We start from the raw sequence: 21177 nt of genomic DNA on the forward strand, positions 1-21177 counted from the left end.
GTTTTATGCATCTTTCTAGTGACCTCTACCCAACTAGATAAATGATTCCAAGACCCAAATTCATATCGACTTAGGCACGGTATGGCCGATGAAACCTTTATCAATATAACTCGGTGGATTAACGTTTTAATCGATTCTACTTTTAGAACTCTTGGTCGATAAAATTACTCTAATAATTATCTATAGCCCGGAACACATGCAACTACGGTCGCGAATACTTCCGTTGAGCTCAATCCAAATTTCGAATAAATGTGTCCATGATCCAAATCCACATCAACTTGGGCACGGTATGGCCGATGAAACCCTCATTAACATGAACTCGGTGGATTAACACTCATCACCCACTTCCCCTACGTAACAAGGTTTGTACCCCGGTAGGGCCGAGTGCACTCCCTCGCGAAATAGGTTTTCATGGTTTCTACTATTTGGTAAGGCTATGTCTCAATTGTTTGTTTTAGCGAGAGGTCATGTCAATTTATTATCTATCACGTTTTAAGTGAACTAAAGCGGTGAACTACGATAATTCGAATTGACACGGTCGATAAACTCGATAAAAAGATGATGCATGTTTTAGTTATGGCGATTTAGCGATGCATGCGACATAAAATAAAATGCAAGCATAAAAATAAATAAATCCTAGTATGGCCTTTCCTAAAATAGAAAAACTATTTAACTATTACATATTCGGAAACCAACTCCATTGGTCCCTTGAACTTCGGTTGTGGCACGCATCTCGAGGTAACACCGTCTTTATGTATCGCCATTCTTGAAGAAATCCGTCTTTGGGAACTCCTAATGAATAAAATTACATAATAAATTACATAATTTCCTATTATACATTTGTAACTAAAATAAAAATAAATCTATTAAATTACAAAACGGTGATACGAGATCACAATAAAATTACAACCGAATCGATATTCCCATACATTTCGGGAAATACCAATTAAAATCTAAGGCCATACTAAGTAAAATTACATAATTCAAAATTACATAAATTAAAAATTATGACAATCATAAAGGAAAAATGCAGCATTATAATATGTATGAACATGCTCAATTTTATGCTAAATCGCCTTTAATTAGCCAATATCGTATATTACTCGGTTTTTACGGATTTGCGTGATTTCAACATTTTACAATCACAAAAATACATAAGTTCTTATTTATGCATAAGTTAATTACCCTAACCTCTTAGGACTCAAAATTTAGTCTTCACTAATAATTTGACCATAATTAATCCATATTTTATAAAATTGTTCATAAATGGACCAAAAATTACAAAAATAAGCTATAAACTTCAAATAAATCACAAAATTTCAAATAAATTTGAAATTTGAAATTTAAACTTATGAACATTCTAGAAAAACTCCATGACACTCATAATGTTCAAAATCTTAGGTTAAAAATTTCGAAAATTTTCCGTAAAAACAATGTTGCGGCTTATCGGTTTTAACTAAAATAATCATAAAAACATGGGAAAAATTATATTCATTAACTTTTCAATTTTAGATCTTAAAAAGATAATAAAATGCAACATTAGACGTTTTTCCTAAGTCATAGATTATGTTTTATTAATTTTTCACTAATAATGTCACTATTTATGCTATTTTTCTTCAAAAATCCATAAATCATGCAAAAAGACTTCTTTATAGCCAATTATTTTAAACACATCTTGTAAAATTGCATGTGACAACATATTAATTTTCTATGACCAGATTCGAAATTTAACTCATATTAACCTATTTTTCACCTAAATCCGAATTTAATAATGAAAAATCCATTTTTCGAGCATAACAAGTCCAAAACTTATGAAAATTTACAGGTTATCTCAAAATAATATATGTGACAACATATCCAAAAATAAACTGAAAATTCGAAGTATAGATAATTTTAGACCGAAAATGACATTTTTACTCATAAAATCATATTTAAATGCCATTATTGTAAATTATGAACAATAAAAATCCGTAAAATTAACCAAAATATCCTAAAACATTTTAGGACCAGAAATATTAATATGCATGAATTAATTTCGTGATATATCATAATAACACAAATTTAACAAGTTTTATTTGTTATTCTTATAACTCGGAAAAACTTTTAACCGATTTGCATGCAAACAACCGTGGCTCATGATACCGATTGAAAGAAATGTAGATCTTTATACATAAACATATTCATATATGATTTAATTTAATTTGTCATAAAATTAAATATGGATTTTATGCATGCAAACAAATGATAAAATAGAGGAGAAATCATGTTCTTACATTGGTGATTTCGGTTTTATGGGCACAAAAGAAATCTCCTTTTCTTTTGTTCTTGAGCTTTCCCTTTATGGAAGAAACAAGATCCAAGTGTAGGATCTCTCCTTAGGATTAATACCCAAAGCTTACCCTTAATTTAATTAATATTACATGAACTAGTATAATATTAATGTAGTAGAAAAATGACCCAAAAATATTATAACACTTAATTATTTTCGGTTTGTAGAGAGAGGGAGAGGAGGATTATTATTCTCTCTAGAATTATATTTTGGATGATAGATTGAATGAATGATAATCTTTAACATTTTGTATATTATTAGGTAAAAATTATAGAAAAAACCATGATGGTTTTTGTCTTCTCAAAACCGGGTAAGAGGGGGGATTTTGGGGAGCCAATGCATGCACACATTTGTCTTCACAATGTTTGATAGGGTTGCATGGCTAGGCAATTAGGTAATCACTGTGTTTACCATTATCTTAATCAAACACAATATTAGCTTAAACCACCCCTTAATTTCGGTACACTTGATAATATGGGATCCATATTATTTTTGTCAATTTGTCACTATGTAACATGTCACATGTCACATAAATTTGTTATGTATTTTTAACATATTAAAAATCAACGTATTATTAAAAATACGTCAAATACAAGATTGACTTAGTAATTTCATAATTACTTATACCAAAATATTTTTACCATTTATAAATCACAACAGATTGTATTTATAATAATTCATTCAATTCCGATTGTTTCTTTAAACATTAATTTCATCCGAGTAATGATACAATTCAATTACTCAGACCGTATCTCATTTAATCACATTTCAATTTGATACGTAAATTTTACTTCCAAAATCGTTCGTCAATTTTCAAGTAATTTAATTAACTCGTAACATTATACGATTAATTAAATAATCAATTAAGAGTGTTGCCCTATAGGTATGACCTAGGGGGTCAACTGATCACCACCGTCGCACGACAGTAATGTCAAACTCTAGTCAGCCAATTATTACCGATATATGTTGACCAGTTGACAGTAACAATATTACTTCCCAATTGTATTCTTTATAATGAGATTTAAATATGTGATCATCATGATCAACAGTCGTGATCGCATTATTGTCGGAGGACACATATTCCAACATGCACTTGGAAAGTGGGATTTTTGTGGGAAGGGAGAAAGGCTTCATTTTTGTATTTTTGTGGAAAAGGGAATGTTTTTCCGTTTTCTCTTTTTTTTTTAAGTTGATATGGGTGATTTTTTTTGTATGTGGGGATGTGTTATTTTTTTTATTATGGGGATGTTTTTTTTTTATTATTATTATGGGGATGGTTGTATCCTCCTTGTGCAAGAAAGGATTGTCTACGTATCCACCTGAAAAGGTGAAATCAAACCATGCTCGTAGTTTAGGTGTTTTATTTTGAGTGCAAATGGATGTTGCCTTTGACAGATCAAAGGACACTTGAAACGGGTAAGGTGCCGCAACTTAGACTCGATAAAACATGCAATTTCAAATCAGAACATGTTGAGGAACTTAACTTGAAAGGGATAAGGTGGTCGCTAGTTTTAAACTAGGGTCAGGTTGTTGGTTGCTAAGGTTTAAGGGTAGTATTTCTTGAGTTGGTCTAGGTTGGTCGGGCTTGTAAAATCATTCCCGTCTAGGTCACTCAGTCTCATTGTTTCCCCCGAAAGTATTTTCTTGACCAGATATGGGCCGGCCCAATTGGGTTTGAATTTCCCCCCTCGGATCGACGGGTAATGGTGCTCGAACCGACTTGAGGACCAAGTCGCCTTCCTTGACGTTTCTGGGTTTGACCTTTTTGTTGAATGCCCGTTGTATACGTCGTTGGTATATCTGGACATTGTGCAAGGCGTTTAGTCGTCGTTCGTCTAGAAGCGTGAGTTGTTCGAACCTTCGACGGGTCCATTCCGCCTCAGGAACTTGACTCTCCAGTAGGATACGTAGAGATCGGACCTCCAACTCTATCGGATGACCGCTTCCATGCCGTATGCTAGGTAGAAGGGTGTGGCGCCTGTGGGTGTTCGAATGGAGGTTCGGTATCCACAGAGTGCGAAAGGGAGTTTTCTCGGCCAATCGCGGTAATCATCTTGCATCTTTTTTATAATGGTGACAAGTGTTTTGTTTGCTGCCTCCACCGCTCCGTTGGTTTGGGGATGGTAGGGGCATGATCGATGTCATTTGATCTTGTATTTATTGGAGTATGTGTCCTCAACAATAGTGCGATCACATGTTTAAATCTCAAGATAAGAATATGTAAGGGATGATTCATTTATATAGTCAACTGATCAACATTAATCGGTAATGATTGACTAACTAAAGTTTGACATTACTGTCGTTTGACGATGATGATCAGTTGATCCCTTAAGGTCACACCTATAGGACAATTCCCTTAATAGACTAATTAGTTAACTAGTATAGATCCCGCGCGAATGCGCGGTTTTTTTAGATAGAAATATTAAAGAAAATAACAATTATATATACAACTGATATTTAACTCAATTTAAAATTTAATTGTAAAATTTATTATTATTATGTTTGGTATCAATCCAGTTGTAGATATAATATAATGAAAGCCTAATTACAGATATGATATGATAAAGCCCAATTACAGATATGATATAATGAAAACCCAATTACAACAAAATTCATTTTGGCGGGAAAATTTTTAAGATCTCTTATTCTTTTAGTATAAGGGGGAAGGGGGATTGTATTATGATGCAAGTTAATTAATTCCTTAAAATTGAACAATTTATATTTGTGAGTGAGAATAAGTATCTTATTGTAATTTGATTAAATAAGATTCATTTTAGTAATTGAAATGTTTTCATTACTAAAATTGATTATTGTTTATGAAACAATTTTGATAAGAATGAATGGTTAATTATAATTACAAAATGTTGTGAATTATATTTATATGACCCATTCTATACTTGTGATCATAAATTACAAGCTAATTTGTCATATGTAATTAATTTATTAAGAAATGATATTTACTTGAATAAATATGCATTAAAATTAGTTATGGACATGGTGTGTAACACATGACCTAACAAATGACATTTGACAAAATCACAAAAATAATGGAGTCTATTTTATAGTAGGGCACCGGTTTTATAGAGGAAATTAAGGGTTTTATTATGTTTGTTAATTTTGAATGCCAAGCATGATGATTACCCTAATTCTCTAGCCTTACACACCTAATATTTAGAAAAGAGAAAAAACAAAAGGGTGAAGGCCATGCATTGGCCTTCTAGACCCCAAAACCGGCGCCCCCTTCTAATATAGAGAAGTTGTTCTCTATTATTTCATTCATGCAATTTTTCCTTCTTCTCATACATATGCTTCTCCAAATTTCTCTCTAAAATATTTTTAGATCTCATAAGATTTGTTCATCTAAATTCTAATATTACAATACAAGATTACTAATGTAGTAATATATATATTATTAGAATCATTCTAAGGGTAACTAGTATATTAATCTAGTTAATTAATATATTAGTTTTAAGGGAAAGTCTTGGGTGCAATTTTTAAGGAGTATCTATATACTTGAGGTTGGAGGATCATCCATTATAGTTAAGCTCAAGAATAAATAAGGAAGGTGTCCTTATTTGTGCCTCGAAAATTCGGAACCATATACAATGTAAGAAATGTGATTTTCTCCGTATTTTTGTTCATTTTGTTATGCATGCAACTAGATCCACTAGTATATAAATTATGGGTAATTTATAAAATGATTAGATGAGTCTAATATGGGTTTATGAGCCTTACAATTGGCATCAAGAGCTTTGGTGTTGCATGCATAATCGGTTTGGTTTTTCCGAGTTAAATGTAACTTAATTAAAACTAAAAATTTGTGATTTATTAGATAAAGCCACGAAATCATAATGCATGTTGTATATTCTGGTCCTAAAATATATTTAGGTCATTTTTATGATTTATGGTATTTTGTTGCTCATTTTAATGAATTTTAGTGATTTTATTGCATTTTAATGATTAAAATGGTATTTAAAATACTAAAAATAGTTAGACATAATTTCTGACCTTGAAATTTTTATATGACCTTACATGCATATTTTAATTATTGTATGTAAATTTTTTTATAAATTTGATTTATTTTTCATGATTTATGATTTTTATGAGATAAAAATGGATTAAAAGGAGGTAAAATGGTTAAAAATAGTTAAACTTCGAAACAGGCCATGAAATTTTAATATATTGTCACATGTATATTTTACTCACTGTGTGTAAAATTTAAGGTGAACTTGATTCATTTTCCATGATTTATAAATTTTTAGTGTAAAAATGACATAAATAGTGACTATTTTAGCATAAATAGCTAAAACAAATTACATGGCATGAGAAAATTATTTTACGTTGCATTTATATCCCACTTATCATATCTAAAGTTGTAAAATTGATTAGATAAATTTTTGTATGGTTTAGATGTTTAATTTTGTAAAACCAATAAATCGCAACTACATTTTCTCGAAATAAATTCGAAAATTTTAAACCATGATTTTTTACATTATGAGTGTCATGGATATATTCCAGAATGTTCAAAATTTAAAATTCAAAATTCAAAATTATTTTAATTTAATTTGGATTTATTTCATAAAAGTTATGATTTTAGGGTCAAAAATGAGTATAAATTTATATCAAGTTGAATTGTTGTCAAAAAATTGAGTAATGACTAATTTTTGAGTCCTAAGAGCGTTAGCATAATTAACTTGGACTATAATTAGATTTTAGTATTACTTTACGATTTTAATAAGTTAAAAATCGTGAATTTCCATAAAACCGCGTTATATGATCGATATAAGTTAAATACGATTTGGCACATTAATTTGGCATGTTAGATCATATAATAATGCTTCATATTTTATTGATGAATGTCATATTTTATTTATGTAATTTTGAATTATGTAATATTATCTTAGTACGGCCTTAGTTTTAATCGATATTTCCCGTAATGTAAGGGGATATTGATTCGGTTGTAATTTATTTGATCTCGTATCACTTTTATTTTTACTATTTTTTCATATTACAAATGTATAATAGGAATAATTATGTATTTTATTATTATTTGTAATTCCAGAGTTCCTTCAAGACGGTGCCAATCGGAAAGGCGTTCCGATCAAGACGGAGTCCTTGGGAAGCTTGCCACTTGAAGTTCAAGGGATCAATGGAGTTGGTTTCCGAATTTGTAATAGATTATTTGATTTTATATTTTAGGAAGGACATACTAGGAAATTTAGTTATTGCTTATGCATTTTTCATTATATGTTGCATGCAATTCCAAATCGCCATAAACAACACATGCATATCATATCGAGTAATCGACCGTGTCTATTATAATTATCGTTAGTTCAATTATTTAGTTCACTTAAATTTGATAGATAATAAATTGACTCGACCTCACACATTTTAAAAGATTGAGACTTAGCCTTACCAAATAGTAGGAACCCATGAATCTCAATTTCATTAGGGGTACAATACGGTATTGAAATATTATACCGGGGTGCCTTCTTTGACGTTGGGTAAGTAGGGTAATAAATCGTTGTTACACTTCAAAATTTGGTTGATCTCAATGAAAGTATTAGAGGGATCGTTGTCCCAATAGGTTCGGGCTAAAGATGAACTTAACGTAAATTCATCGACCGAGAGTTCTAATTGTAGAATCGGTTAAAAGGGTTAACCCACCAAGATTATATTAACAAGAGGTGTAGAGGGCCCGTAGGCTCACATCCAAAATTTAATATGAATTTTTGGGTCTCGGAATCGTTTATATAATTGGGTGGAGGTCATTATATAAATGCTAAAACATGCTAAAATATTTTAGATATGACTTTGAATGTTTAATTTTTCCACTATTTCGTTGTTTTTAATATTGTTCTATTTCATTTCTCCTATTAATATACGATTTCGTTCGATTGTAACATGATTCTCCGCTAAACCACTATTGCTGACGACAATGAATATCTTTCTAAAAATGAACAGTATCATAGATTGTGGACTAGCTCCATAGGAATCGTTCTATTCCATAGAACTCCATAGGAGTTGTCCTATGTCATATAAGATTAGCATCTTAAAATCCTAACATACCTATGTATGATTTCTTGTGAAGAAATATGACTAGAGGTAATGATTAGTCAAAATATGTTTTGACAATTCTTCTATGCATCTATGGTTCAAAAATCTTATTGCTCAACCTAAACACTTGTCATCAAGCACTTAAGTTATTAAGAACATGACAATGTTAAATTGATAAATTAATTTGTTAGAAATTTTGATTAACCAAATACCACAATAGAGTTCATCCTTGTGAAGGATTAACTAGGAATTTATATGAAGATAAGTCTCCATCAAGTAGAAATTCTTGAAGTGAGTGGGAGCAATAAGAAGTAAGTACCTATCTTAATTGTTAAGGATAGAACTAGGCACGAAAGAGAAGGTGTTAGACACTAAAATAGATACAAACTCCAATAAGTAAAGATCAAGAAAGTTGGTCATGTGACTCCAACATATTCCTTTATGAATATCTATGACATTGACATTGCATTATTACGAATTACCACGTCATGAGTATTTGATACAAATTTGTGGTTTTTATCATAATATTTGGCATTATTGTGTGACGACTAGCAAGAATAAGTTCAGAATGTTGCATGAATGGAACTAGGGTAGTTGCCATTTCATCCATGAACATATGAATGTTGTAGTGTACTCATTTTAGTTTTGTATTTAGAAATGTACCTCAATAATTGTTATGATGTACACTAACTCTAAATAAGAATATAATTCAAGTTTTTTGTATAAAAACAAAGGGGTTTCACTATTATCCAATTAAAACAAGTGTTGTGCCCTTACATACCACGATTAAGTTTATGGTGAGACCATACAAATCAAGGTAATTATATTCAAACTAGAAATAAATGTCATATTCACAGGACTCAAGCTGGTGACCCCAATCATTTATCAATTCTCGATTGAAAATCGCACTTAGAAACTAGTTTTAACTAGTCTCCCAAACCATTTGATTGGGAATCTTTTGGTGTGTGCAAATCTTGTATTCAAAACAAGTTAATTCATGACTTTTTCTGGAAAGGATTATGAATAGAGCATGATATTCGCCCTATTTACACTCTAAAGTGTATGGTCGAATACAATTTCAATCAGAGTAGGTTATTACTTCTTCATCTCTTTTACCAACGAATTAGGCAGATACTTGATATCCACTTAATGAGGTAAGAAGAGAAATTCTTTGAATAAGTTCAATGAATGTTTAAAAAGTATCAAAACCTACATATTATAACACTAAAGTATTAGTACTTTGTTAAAATGAGAAATAATAAAGTGATGACTTTTATCTGCACCATATAGAGTGTGTATGGTATCACAAGATCACTTTCATAATCACATCCTATCAAGCTAAGGTGTATTAGAAAGTCACAAAGAATCCTATACGATATGATTGAATCTTTACTATAAAGTTGGAGATAGTTTCTGTTGCAAATTGTCTAGCATTTATAATTTTTCCACTACAACAGAATATAGTTAAAGCAATCAAGTACAATTCATATGAGATATGGTTAGGCCAGGCACCTAAGTTGTAGCTTGTTTCGATAGTAAACATGTGATCATTTTCCCTATATGATCACGAGAACAAAGGGTTTGTGGCTCGTGATGCTGTCTATTAAAGAAATGAGGAGTGTTTCTTAAAGACAGAGTAGGAGAAAATGTTCAAGAGCCATAAACTGAGAATGAGACGTAGGAAGATGTTCCTTCTTGGTCAAAATCAGTAATTATTTCTTCGAAATCTAAGGTGGACAGGAGTCATGTTATTTTTGAAAGTAACAAACCTATAACTTATTAAGATGCTTTATCTAGTTTCAACTCCGCAAAAGTCCAAAATGAGCATAAACATGAAAATGTTTATTTAGCTTGGTTGGTTGGTGGCAAAGGGTATTGCACGCAACAACAACGCTTCATTAAAATTCGGATTTTATAGTTACGTTGGATTTTTAAAATCGCAACTATCCTAAGGTAGGATGAAAACTTAAGAAATAGTCGTAAGTAGAAGTAAAGGAGTTGAATTGTATGTTTTGATCATGTGATAAAGTTTTCTCGAATTGTCGAGTAGTTCTGTTTATACATGAAGTTTAGTGGGAGTAATGTGGTGTTGCCAGTCTTATATGTAAGGGACATATTTTTTTTTTTTTGGTTAAATGTAAGCTTTCATTAATGAATCACACAGATAGAACAATGAATACAAGGATTTAAGGGCTACATTGAGCACCCATGCCAATTAGCATAGAATGTCCAAATGTTGGACCCAGATTTTGTCAACATTCAGTAAAGGTAATCTAATTAACTGAGTAATCCTAGCATGCACCAAACTTCGAATATCCTTCACAATACAGGCAGGTTTCATAAGCTTCAGTTCAATCCTGCATTTGTTCCTCTCTAGCCAGATGTAATACCAGCAGGCCATCTGAGCCAATCTACAAGCATGTCTCTGCAACTCAGTCCCATGCTGAATCCCATGCTCCAATTTAATCTGCATCCAGTCCTCAATCATAGCCAAAATCTGTTTGCTGTAACTGCATGACTTAAAGAGATGCATATGTGTTTCTGGTTCAGCTGCACAAAGGATGCAGCAATCATTATCAGTCAGATGAAGTCTGTGCAGCTTTTCCTTCGTATTGAGAGCTTCATGACTTAAAGAGATGCATATGTGTAAGGGACATATTTATCATTGTGAATGATGGAAGACTTAGGAGAAGAATAATACATCTCTAAGGTATCCAGGCCTATAAAGATAGTTCTAAGATTAGCGTTAAATGAATATTCTTATGTTAATAAGAGTCTAGACAAGTTCAAAAGTATTGAACATGTAGAAATGGAATCCACATGCTTCCGCTGCGGGATTAATTCATTACGCTAAGATGTATCACCATTCTTAAACTTCGTATACTTGGAGTATGACGAGAAGTTACAAATTGAATCTTTGAGAGAAGTCTCTATATAGCCACATAGTTCATTAGTTAGTACTGAGGAAGTACTAAAGATATGAAGCTAAGCATTTAGAAATGAAATGGATTTATGTGCAAGGAGTTACACAAAAACCATATTCTAAACACAGAAAGATGGTTAGAGAACCATCTTGGCTATATTATTTAAGGAGGATATCTGCTAGAAACATCCTAGGCAGTTGAACAATGAGATATACACAACGGAAATTGAGTACACTTGCAATAATATGATATGCAAGAAGGAGGGGATCATATTAGGATTCGGTTATATGAACTATGGTAGTTCGTTCCAATAACCGAAGGTCCTATCCCTACACACTGTGAGGACAGTGGGAATTATTCAAAGGCAAGAGAGCCTATGTCCAGATTGGATCTTGACACGTACTCAAAGAAGTTCTTATAATAAGAGAATATACACAAGAATGGGAAATAGTATATAGTAAGATTAGGGAAAGTGCAAAGTGTTGCTAAAACTTGCTAACCAAGGCTTTTTTATAGGCTAAGCATGATAAGTCATGCCATTTCAATTGAGTTGAGATATATAGTTATATACAATATTAAGTATGGATTATAGATTATGTAGTAATTGATATGATATCAATTTTACATATGTGATAATGCATTCATCGTTTGAGTTTTATTAAAAACTCTTTTATTACTTTGTTATATCCAAATAAGTTGTAAGGACAACATTGAACCCTATTAAAGTGAACTGGATTATCATAGAATTGGCCCCCTAGTTGCTTATATGAGGTGACGTCTCAAAGTGACTAGAGTGTGATGCGATTGATGGCAAGTTCAAGTGCCATAGATTCATATGGGATGACTAGTCGATCACATAGGCAGACTGTATAGGACACTCTGTCGGGCAGTGACCGCCTATAGAGTTTTGGTAATTTTTATAAACCCTGGTCGTGGCAAGAGCTACTATAGTATTCTTTTGAGTCAATTCTTTGATTAGAGACTGTTCGCCCAAGGTGGCACAGTTTCTGAGTGACTTTGATTTATGCTCTACGACTGTCGTAACTGAAGTCAAATGAGTATATTTTAGGTCATGATGAACCGTGTCTATACGAAGGGAATAGTGCGATAGGAATTGTCCACTCCCTTGTCAGGGTTGTTGAAAATCTCAGGGCCACTCGAGGAGTAGTGAACTGGAAATGCATGGCCACGCTCGGAAGGTATCTACGGTAGATGATTCCGGTCAAACAGTTACTCTCCAGATCGAGGAAACCACTCAAGATATGATCAAATGCAAGTACGACCTGCAAGACACCTTGCATTGAGTGGGAGATTGTAATAGGACAAGAGAATTGGTGATGCACACTTGTCTCGGACAAGTGGGAGATTGTTGGAGTATGTGTCCTCAACAATAGTGCGATCACATGTTTAAATCTCAAGATAAGAATATGTAAGGGATGATTCATTTATATAGTAAACTGATCAACATTAATCGGTAATGATTGGCTAACTAGAGTTTGACATTACTGTCGTTTGACGATGATGCTCAGTTGATCCCTTAAGGTCACACCTATAGGACAATTCCCTTAATAGACTAATTAGTTAATTGTATTATGATGCAAGTTAATTAATTCCTTAAAATCGAATAATTTATATTTGTGAGTGAGAATAAGTATCTTATTGTAATTTTATTAAATAAGATTCATTTTAGTAATTGAAATGTTTTCATTACTAAAATTGATTATTGTTTATGAAACAATTGTGATAAGAATGAATGGTTAATTATAATTACAAAATGTTGTGAATTATATTTATATGACCCATTCTATACTTGTGATCATAAATTACAAGCTAATTTGTCATATGTAATTAATTTATTAAGAAATGATATTTACTTGAATAAATATGCATTAAAATTAGTTATGGACATGGTGTGTAACACATGACCTAACAAATGACATTTGACAAAATCACAAAAATAAAATGGAGTCTATTTTATAGTAGGGCACCGGTTTTATAGAGGAAATTAGGGGTTTTATTATGTTTGTTGATTTTGAATGGCAAGCATGATGATTACCCTAATTCTCTAGCCTTACACACCTAATATTTAGAAAAGAGAAAAAACAAAAGGGTAAAGGCCATGCATTGGCCTTCTAGGCCCCAAAACTGGCGCCCCTTCTAATATAGAGAAGTTGTTCTCTATTATTTCATTCATGCAATTTTTCCTTATCTTCATACATATGCTTCTCCAAATTTCTCTCTAAAATAGTTTTAGATCTCATAAGATTTGTTCATCTAAATTCTAATATTACAATACAAGATTACTAGTGTAGTAATATATATATATATATATATATATATATATATATATATATATATATATATATATATATATATATATATATATATATATATATATATATATATATATATATATATATATATATATATATATATATATATATATATATATATATATATATATTATTAGAATCATTTTAAGAGTAACTAGTATATTAATCTAGTTAATTAATATATTAGTTTTAAGGGAAAGTCTTGGGTGTAATTTTTAAGGAGTATCTCTATACTTGAGGTTGGAGGATCATCCATTATAGTTAAGCTCAAGAACAAATAAGGAAGGTGTCCTTATTTGTGCCCCAAAAATCCGAACCATATACAATGTAAGAAATGTGATTTTCTCCTTATTTTTGTTCATTTTGTTATGCATGCAACTAGATCCACTAGTATATAAATTATGGGTAATTTATAAAATGATTAGAAGAGACTAATATGGGTTTATGAACCTTACAGTATTTGTCCAACAAGGCTTGTGTTTCCGCCCGGAAGTGAGTACCTTGATCGCTGATGATTTCATAGGGTACCTCATATATGCAGATGATGTTGTCCTGGATGTACTTGGTCACTTGTTGGCGGTCAAGACTGCATAGGACTGTGCTTCCACCCATTTGGTGAAGTAGTCGATGGCGACGAGGACGAAGCAATGTCCTTTGGTGCCCATCGGGTTGACTTTCCCGATGATGTCGATGCCCCAGGTCGAGAAAGGCCAGGGTGATGTCATGGTGTATAAGAGGGATGGTGGTATGTATTGTATGTTGGCAAATATTTGGCAATTTTGGCAATGGTTGACGTAGTTGTGGCAATCGGCTTCCATGGTGGTCCAGTAGTTGCCTAACCGCATGATTTTTCAGGTCAGCATCATTGCGCTCATGTGAGGGCCACATTCTTCATCGTGGACCTCTCCCATAACCTTTTTGGCTTTGTGATGGTCGATGCAAAGGAGAAAAATCCCTTGGGATGTTCTTTTGTATAGTTGTTCTTAGTTTATCACGAATTGTGATGCAAGTAAACGGATGGCTCTTTGTCCTCTTGTATCAGAGTTGGGAGGGAATTCGTTTTTGGTTTTGTAGTTGAGGGTGGATTGGTACCAAGGTTCGACATGGTTTTCCTCCTCGTTGTTGATGGCGTAGATGTGAGCTGGCTCGCTCCTTCTCTCGACACATAGGAACATCGATGTCATGTCGTTAGGTATGTTGACGAGCGCGGCAAGTTTTGCTAGGGCATCCGCAAATTGATTTTCCTCTCGTGGCAAGTGGAAGTAGTCGACTTGGTCGAAGAACTCGGCCTCTTGATTGATCATTGCTTGGTAGGGTGCTAACCTGTCGCTTCGAATTTTCCATGATCCGGACACCTGATTGATGATGAGTGAGGAATCGCCGTGGACCCTCAGTCTCTTGATGCCAAGTGTTATGGCTGCTTGTAGGCTGATGAGGCATGCTTCATATTCGGCGGCATTATTGGTGACAGCGAAGTCTAGTTTGACTGAGATCGGAACGTGTTCTCCCTCTGGTGATATTACAAGTATTCCTACCCCGAAGCCTCTCGGAGTCGGCACAAAGGATGTATTCGTCATAAAGTGACCATGTGTCGGTCGCTGGATCCTCGTTGACGAGATATTCTGTAAGGAAATTGGCGACTGCCCTTCCCTTGATAACCTTGAGGGGTACGAACTTGAGATCAAATTCGGATAGCATGAGCGTCCATCTAGACAGCCTTCCATTTAGTATGGGTTTTTTGATGATGTATTTGACCGGGTCCATCTTGGAGTAGATGTGAACCGTGTAGCTGAGCATGTAATGCCGCAGCTTCTTTGTTGACCATACTAGGGCAAGGCATGTCTTTTCCAGTTGGGTGTACTTTGCCTCATACTCGATGAACTTTTTGCTGATGTAGTAGATAGCTCGTTCTTCACCGTTGACTGTTTGTGCTAGCATTGCTCCCATGGCTGTGTCGGTGATAATCAGGTATAGGGATAGGGGGATTCCTTGTTGAGGTGGCATGAGGACAGGAGGTTTGGATAGGATTTCCTTTATCCTGTCCTAATCAGTGTGATCGAAGGCACGAAGCTTCTTGAAGATTGGTTCACAAATCATGGTGAGCTTGGCTATGAAGCCGCTGATGTATTGAACTTAACCAAGGAATCCCCGAATCTCCTTCTCGAGTGCCCAAAAACAGACTTCTTCCCAGAAACGAAAAACTACCTACTCGATCGAGTCACACCCACTCGATCGAGTCTCTCACCTACTCGATCGAGTGCCCCCCACTCGATCGAGTCATGCAGACTCGTACACTACCCGCATGTTCAAACTCGCACTCCCAACTTTCTATACTTTTATGCAAAACGACAAACAACAACAACAACAACAACAACAACAACAACATATATATATATATATATATATATATATATATATATATATATATATATATATATATATATATATATATATATATATATATATATATATATATATATATACACGTATCTTTTATATAGTCAAAAAAACAACTTTCCTTTCGTATTTCTAACATGCCACGTTATAAATCAAATATCATGCTTTCATGCTTTCAACCACTCAACATACAAACCACATCATCATCATCATCTTTTACTTCAAACCTCCTATCCTCCACATGCATACATCCACCGATTCATACAACACATTACTATATAGATACACAAAGCACAAGATAAACACATAGCGATCCCGACACACACCCCATAGTGACCGGTTCAAAATTGCAGGGCGAGTTCGCGACTTTAGGACGTCTCCCAAGTCTTTGCATTCTACAACTCCTACCCAGGTTCATTTTAGTTTGACTCCCTATGTTCATTAGGTTCATTGGTTACAGGTTTCAAGATCGTCGTTCTGATACCACTTTGTGACACCCCCATACTCCAAGTGCCTTACCAGGACCACTTAAGGTATGAGAACGCCACCCTCTCGGTTACCCGAGGCAATGATACTTAAATAGACAATAACGAAACGTATTTAAATAATAATAAAGTTTAGGTGATACAACAAGGTTCCAAAAACTGTCAAAAGGAATACAATTGTTCTCTAAAACAAAAGTACACAAACAACTACATAAAACACAGCGGAAAACTCTAAGACTGGTGGTGACTCCATCCTAGCTATCCCTCGCATAAGCCATCATACCTGCTCAATAACTGCTCACCATCCCCGAATGGATCACCACAGTTTTTAAAACAATTAACGGGGTCAGTACTGATTACATAAAAACAAATGCCACAATGAAACAATATCACAAAGAGCTAAAACCAATCTCCGGTCTCCATCTCCAATATCCACACAACTGACTACACACTAAAGTGTGTAGCCCTGCCAGAGTACCCATCGCAACAAGTACTCCTCGCCACCAGTGGGGGACCGCAGTCGTTCCCATCTAAGCCCCGCTCATCTCCATCGAGCGATAAACCCAAGTTCATTAATGTGCACATCCCCCTTGTGATGGGAATCACAAGGGGTAAATCAAGGGCGTGAAGCCACTCCCGCAAGTGACTCCACTCAGCCAGGGACGCACCCCGAAGATCACAGACAGATACACAACCAATCAACAATATACAACCAACAACCATCAAAATTAAACCAACAATATAATTAACCAACGATCACCATCACAAACACCACACATTATGTAGCCAATACTAAGTAGGGAAACCCTACCGGGAAAGCAAACACCAACAGTCGATCAAGCAGCTAAATCAGAATCTTTCCTCAACGAAACCTCATGATATAACATATATACATGCAAAAACTACCACGTTCATATGAATCACCCAAAACCCCAATATCACCCAATTAGGGTTTAACCAATCTTAACAAAACATTATAAAAATTATATAAAAAGCTTTCCCTCGACACAAGGATCACAACGGCGTAAAGGACATAGCAATCCGACACTCCTAGCCTTGGGATTTGCTAATAACACGGCGAGAACAATCAACGTAACTTCTAATCTTCTCTTTGAAAGGTTTTTAAGTTTAAAAGTGTTTTAAGAAAAGTGACGAAAGCTTTATATACTAATCCCGCATTATTAACAAAACTCGCCAAACATCACCCGTAAACTCACTTACTCTATCGAGTAAGTGAGACTAACTCGATCGAGTGCCCCTTACTCGATCGAGTCCCCAACTTACTCGATCGAGTACCCTACAGGCAGCCTAATATTTTGCGTAAAAAGATACTTACTCGACAGAGTAAGCCCCACTCGATAGAGTACCTTAAGACGCATAAAACCGTAGTATTACATTGATTGTTGTGGGGTGCGTGCCAAAATGGTCGTGGGAGCAATCCTTCCTGGTGAGGGTAGTTTTGGGGTTTTTGAGGACCCTCCCTTGGGCGTGGTGTTGGAGGATTGAAAATCAATCAGTGGTAAGCGTCGTCAAGCCAAGTAATCCTTTATGAGAGACTGGCTATAGCCTCCTCAACTTGTTGGAACATGGCAAGCATGGTTGCGGCGCTGAACACGAATACCCCGTCCGAGGCATCCTTCTCCAAGGCATTCACCCCATCATCAATTTGTAAGATGAGGTGTGAGCAGTCTAAGGTTGGTCATTAATGAAGATAGCATGGATTCCCAAAGGGTTTGTCTTATTGTTTGGTTTTGTCAGTGGAGGCAAAGGTAATTCCCCTTTCTCGATCATCTCATGAATGAAGTGTTTGAGCTTAAAACAGGTTTCTGTGTCATGACCTTTCCCTTGGTTGTATTGGCAGTAGGTATTGGGATTCCAGAAACGGGTCTTCTTATCCTCAGACGGATCCGGAGTGGGTCTGATTGGTTGTAGTTTCCCTTAGTCTATAAGCCTTTTCAGGGATCTTACATAAGTTGACCCTAGGTTGGTGAACACTCTTTGAGGGCGTTCAGTTCTTTTCGCGGTTGGCTCGAGGAGGTTTACCTCATCAATTTTGTTTGTTTGACCATAGGAGCGAGACCGGGTGGATGTAGATCCCTGGTAGCCTCTACCGGTGGTTTTGGCTAGGACACCCTTTTGGAGGTCGTCTTCGATGCGGGTTCCAAGTATTTGTAGATATTGGAAAGTCTTGATGTTTTGGTATCTCGGTAAGTTGGCATAAACCGGGTGGAGATTGTTGACAAATTTCTCTACCAAATTTGACTCGCTTGGCTTGCTGACCAATTGAGTGCTTACCCTCCTCCAACGGGTTAGGAATTCCGTGAACCCTTCCTTATCATTTTGGGTGAGGACCTCAAGAGTACGGGTATTAGCCTGGATTTCGACATTGTCGGCATATTGCTTAGCGAACTCAACTGCGACCTCGTCCCAGGTAGTAAGATTCTTCGGGTCGAGGGAGTAGTACCATTGGCGAGGGATCGGCTCCAGGGATGATGGAAAGATCCAGGTGAAGAGCTCCTATTTGACCCCCTTTATGGCCATGTAGTCTTTGAAGGCTTGAATATGATTGAGTGGGTCCTCCACTCCCCAGAATTTGAGTACATCAGTCAAGGTAAAGTTGTCAGTGATACGTGCAATTTATATAGACTTTTTAGCCTCTTATTGCACGCATTTCCACTCCCTTGAATTTGGCTACTTTGGTTTGTTTTGTCTTAATTGCAGAAATGGACCCGAAAGTGGTGGAATCGACCCTTATTCGTCCTATTTAGCATGCATTGTAAGGAGACGGAGATTTTGGAGCAAGCGTCGTACCTTGGAATGCATGAAGGTTGGTCAAAAGAATCTGTCATGACGAGTTGAAGGCTGAGCTCAGTGGAAACTACTCGATCGAGATGTTCTGGAGGTCGAACGAGTGTTTTGGCAGACTTTGGAGTTCGATCGAGTGGTTATTATACTCGATCGAAATGAGCTTTTATGGAGTTACTCGATCGAGAGCCTAAAGTGCTCGATCGAGAAGATTTGCTGGAGAAGACCTCGATCGAGTAGTCTGAAAGTACTCGATCGAGTGGATTGGTATGTTACACGGGTTTTAGTAATCCGTGATAGATTTATTTTTGTTAATTTTCGTTCCCCTATATAAAGGAGTCGTAATTAGGTCATTAGATATCCCTCATACTCTTAATCACTTCTAAATTTTGCTTAATTACGTTCTTTGCTCTCTTGTGACTGCTGAAATTTTCTGCCTCTTTTCTCTCGGATTTGGATTGTAATCATTCTTTTCCCTTTAATCAAAATCTTGTTTGCTCTCATTAATTGTTCCTTTATTCTTGTTTATGCTTTATTATCATCCATTTATCATGTCTTTTATTAGTATGCTCTTTGTTATTATTGTTGATTGCATTAAGAACATCAGTAGCTAATCTCTTTTATGTTAGGATTAGGGGATCCATGGTAGCAATGAGACGATGTAGTAAATAGACTAGACGATTTACATGTGAGAATCTGTCACCATAGCAATATAACTGTAACACATATTTAATTGAGTGCACGCTTCTAAATAACATTAATTTGGTTAACTTTGTTCCTAGATCGGAAGATTGGAATAAACAGACCTGCTATGAACAGTATACTACCCTAATAAGGACGAAAGTTAAGTTAGTGGAAATCAACGATGGATAGCGGACCCGAAGGACCTTTTCCTTACCCTTCTCACAGTAGATTGTCTAGGCTATTTGCAACTGAGTCGTTAAACTGCCATGGTGAACCGAAATCCTGACATACTCTCTTTTATCTGATCGTTTATATCTTATTTTCTTGCTTTATTGCTCTTGCTTTATTTCTCCTGCCTTTAATCATTAGTAGTTTTAGAAACAAACTTAACCCCCCCCCCCCCAATGTGTGACTTAGATAGACGGACATTCGGATAGATACCTTGCCTCCCTGTGGAGATCGATCCTACTTATCAGTAGATTCTGTTAGTTATATTTAGGTATTATTTTTGGTACATAACGACCGTATCAAATTTTGGCGCCGTTGCCGGGGAGGCAATAGCCTGTCTATCTTTTGTTGTTTCGTTTATTTCTTTCCGTCTTAGGGAATTTTTATTCCTTGAGACAGTTCTCACTTATTTCCTTCAGTGTTGTGTATGCCCAGGTCAAACAGTTCAGAATTAGTTCTTGCTGATCCTGAGCCAGAAAGATCTTTTCGTCATAGACTAAGACTGCAAAGGAAGATTCAAAAGGAAGTCTTGAGTACTTTTAAACCCGAGCTAGAACATTTTCTGTATGCAGAAGATCCGTCTTGTGAAGAAGACAACTCTATTTCTGCTATAAAGCCAGTGAAGAAGCCCAATATTGCGAGTCACTCAGAGCCCACGGCTACCTCGATCCCTAAAGGTTTCAAGCTTGCGACCGAAGATGGCAATACTTTCGACATCCGACCATCCTATATTAATTTGGTCGAACGAAATCTGTACTGAGGCGTGGCGGGTGAAGATCCGCGTAAACGAAATCTGTACTGAGGAGCTTCAGCTGCGCTTACCAATACCTGCGGTTTCCGAGGTGACCGACGCCGGCATGGAGTGGAGGTTGATCGTCCTGAGGGTGAGTTCCTGACTTGAACATTTTTCCTCATTTTGGGCTTTGCCTTGCATT

The sequence above is a fragment of the Silene latifolia genome, chromosome 11 (genome assembly GCF_048544455.1).
Source record: "Silene latifolia isolate original U9 population chromosome 11, ASM4854445v1, whole genome shotgun sequence".
Taxonomy (NCBI): Eukaryota; Viridiplantae; Streptophyta; class Magnoliopsida; order Caryophyllales; family Caryophyllaceae; genus Silene; species Silene latifolia.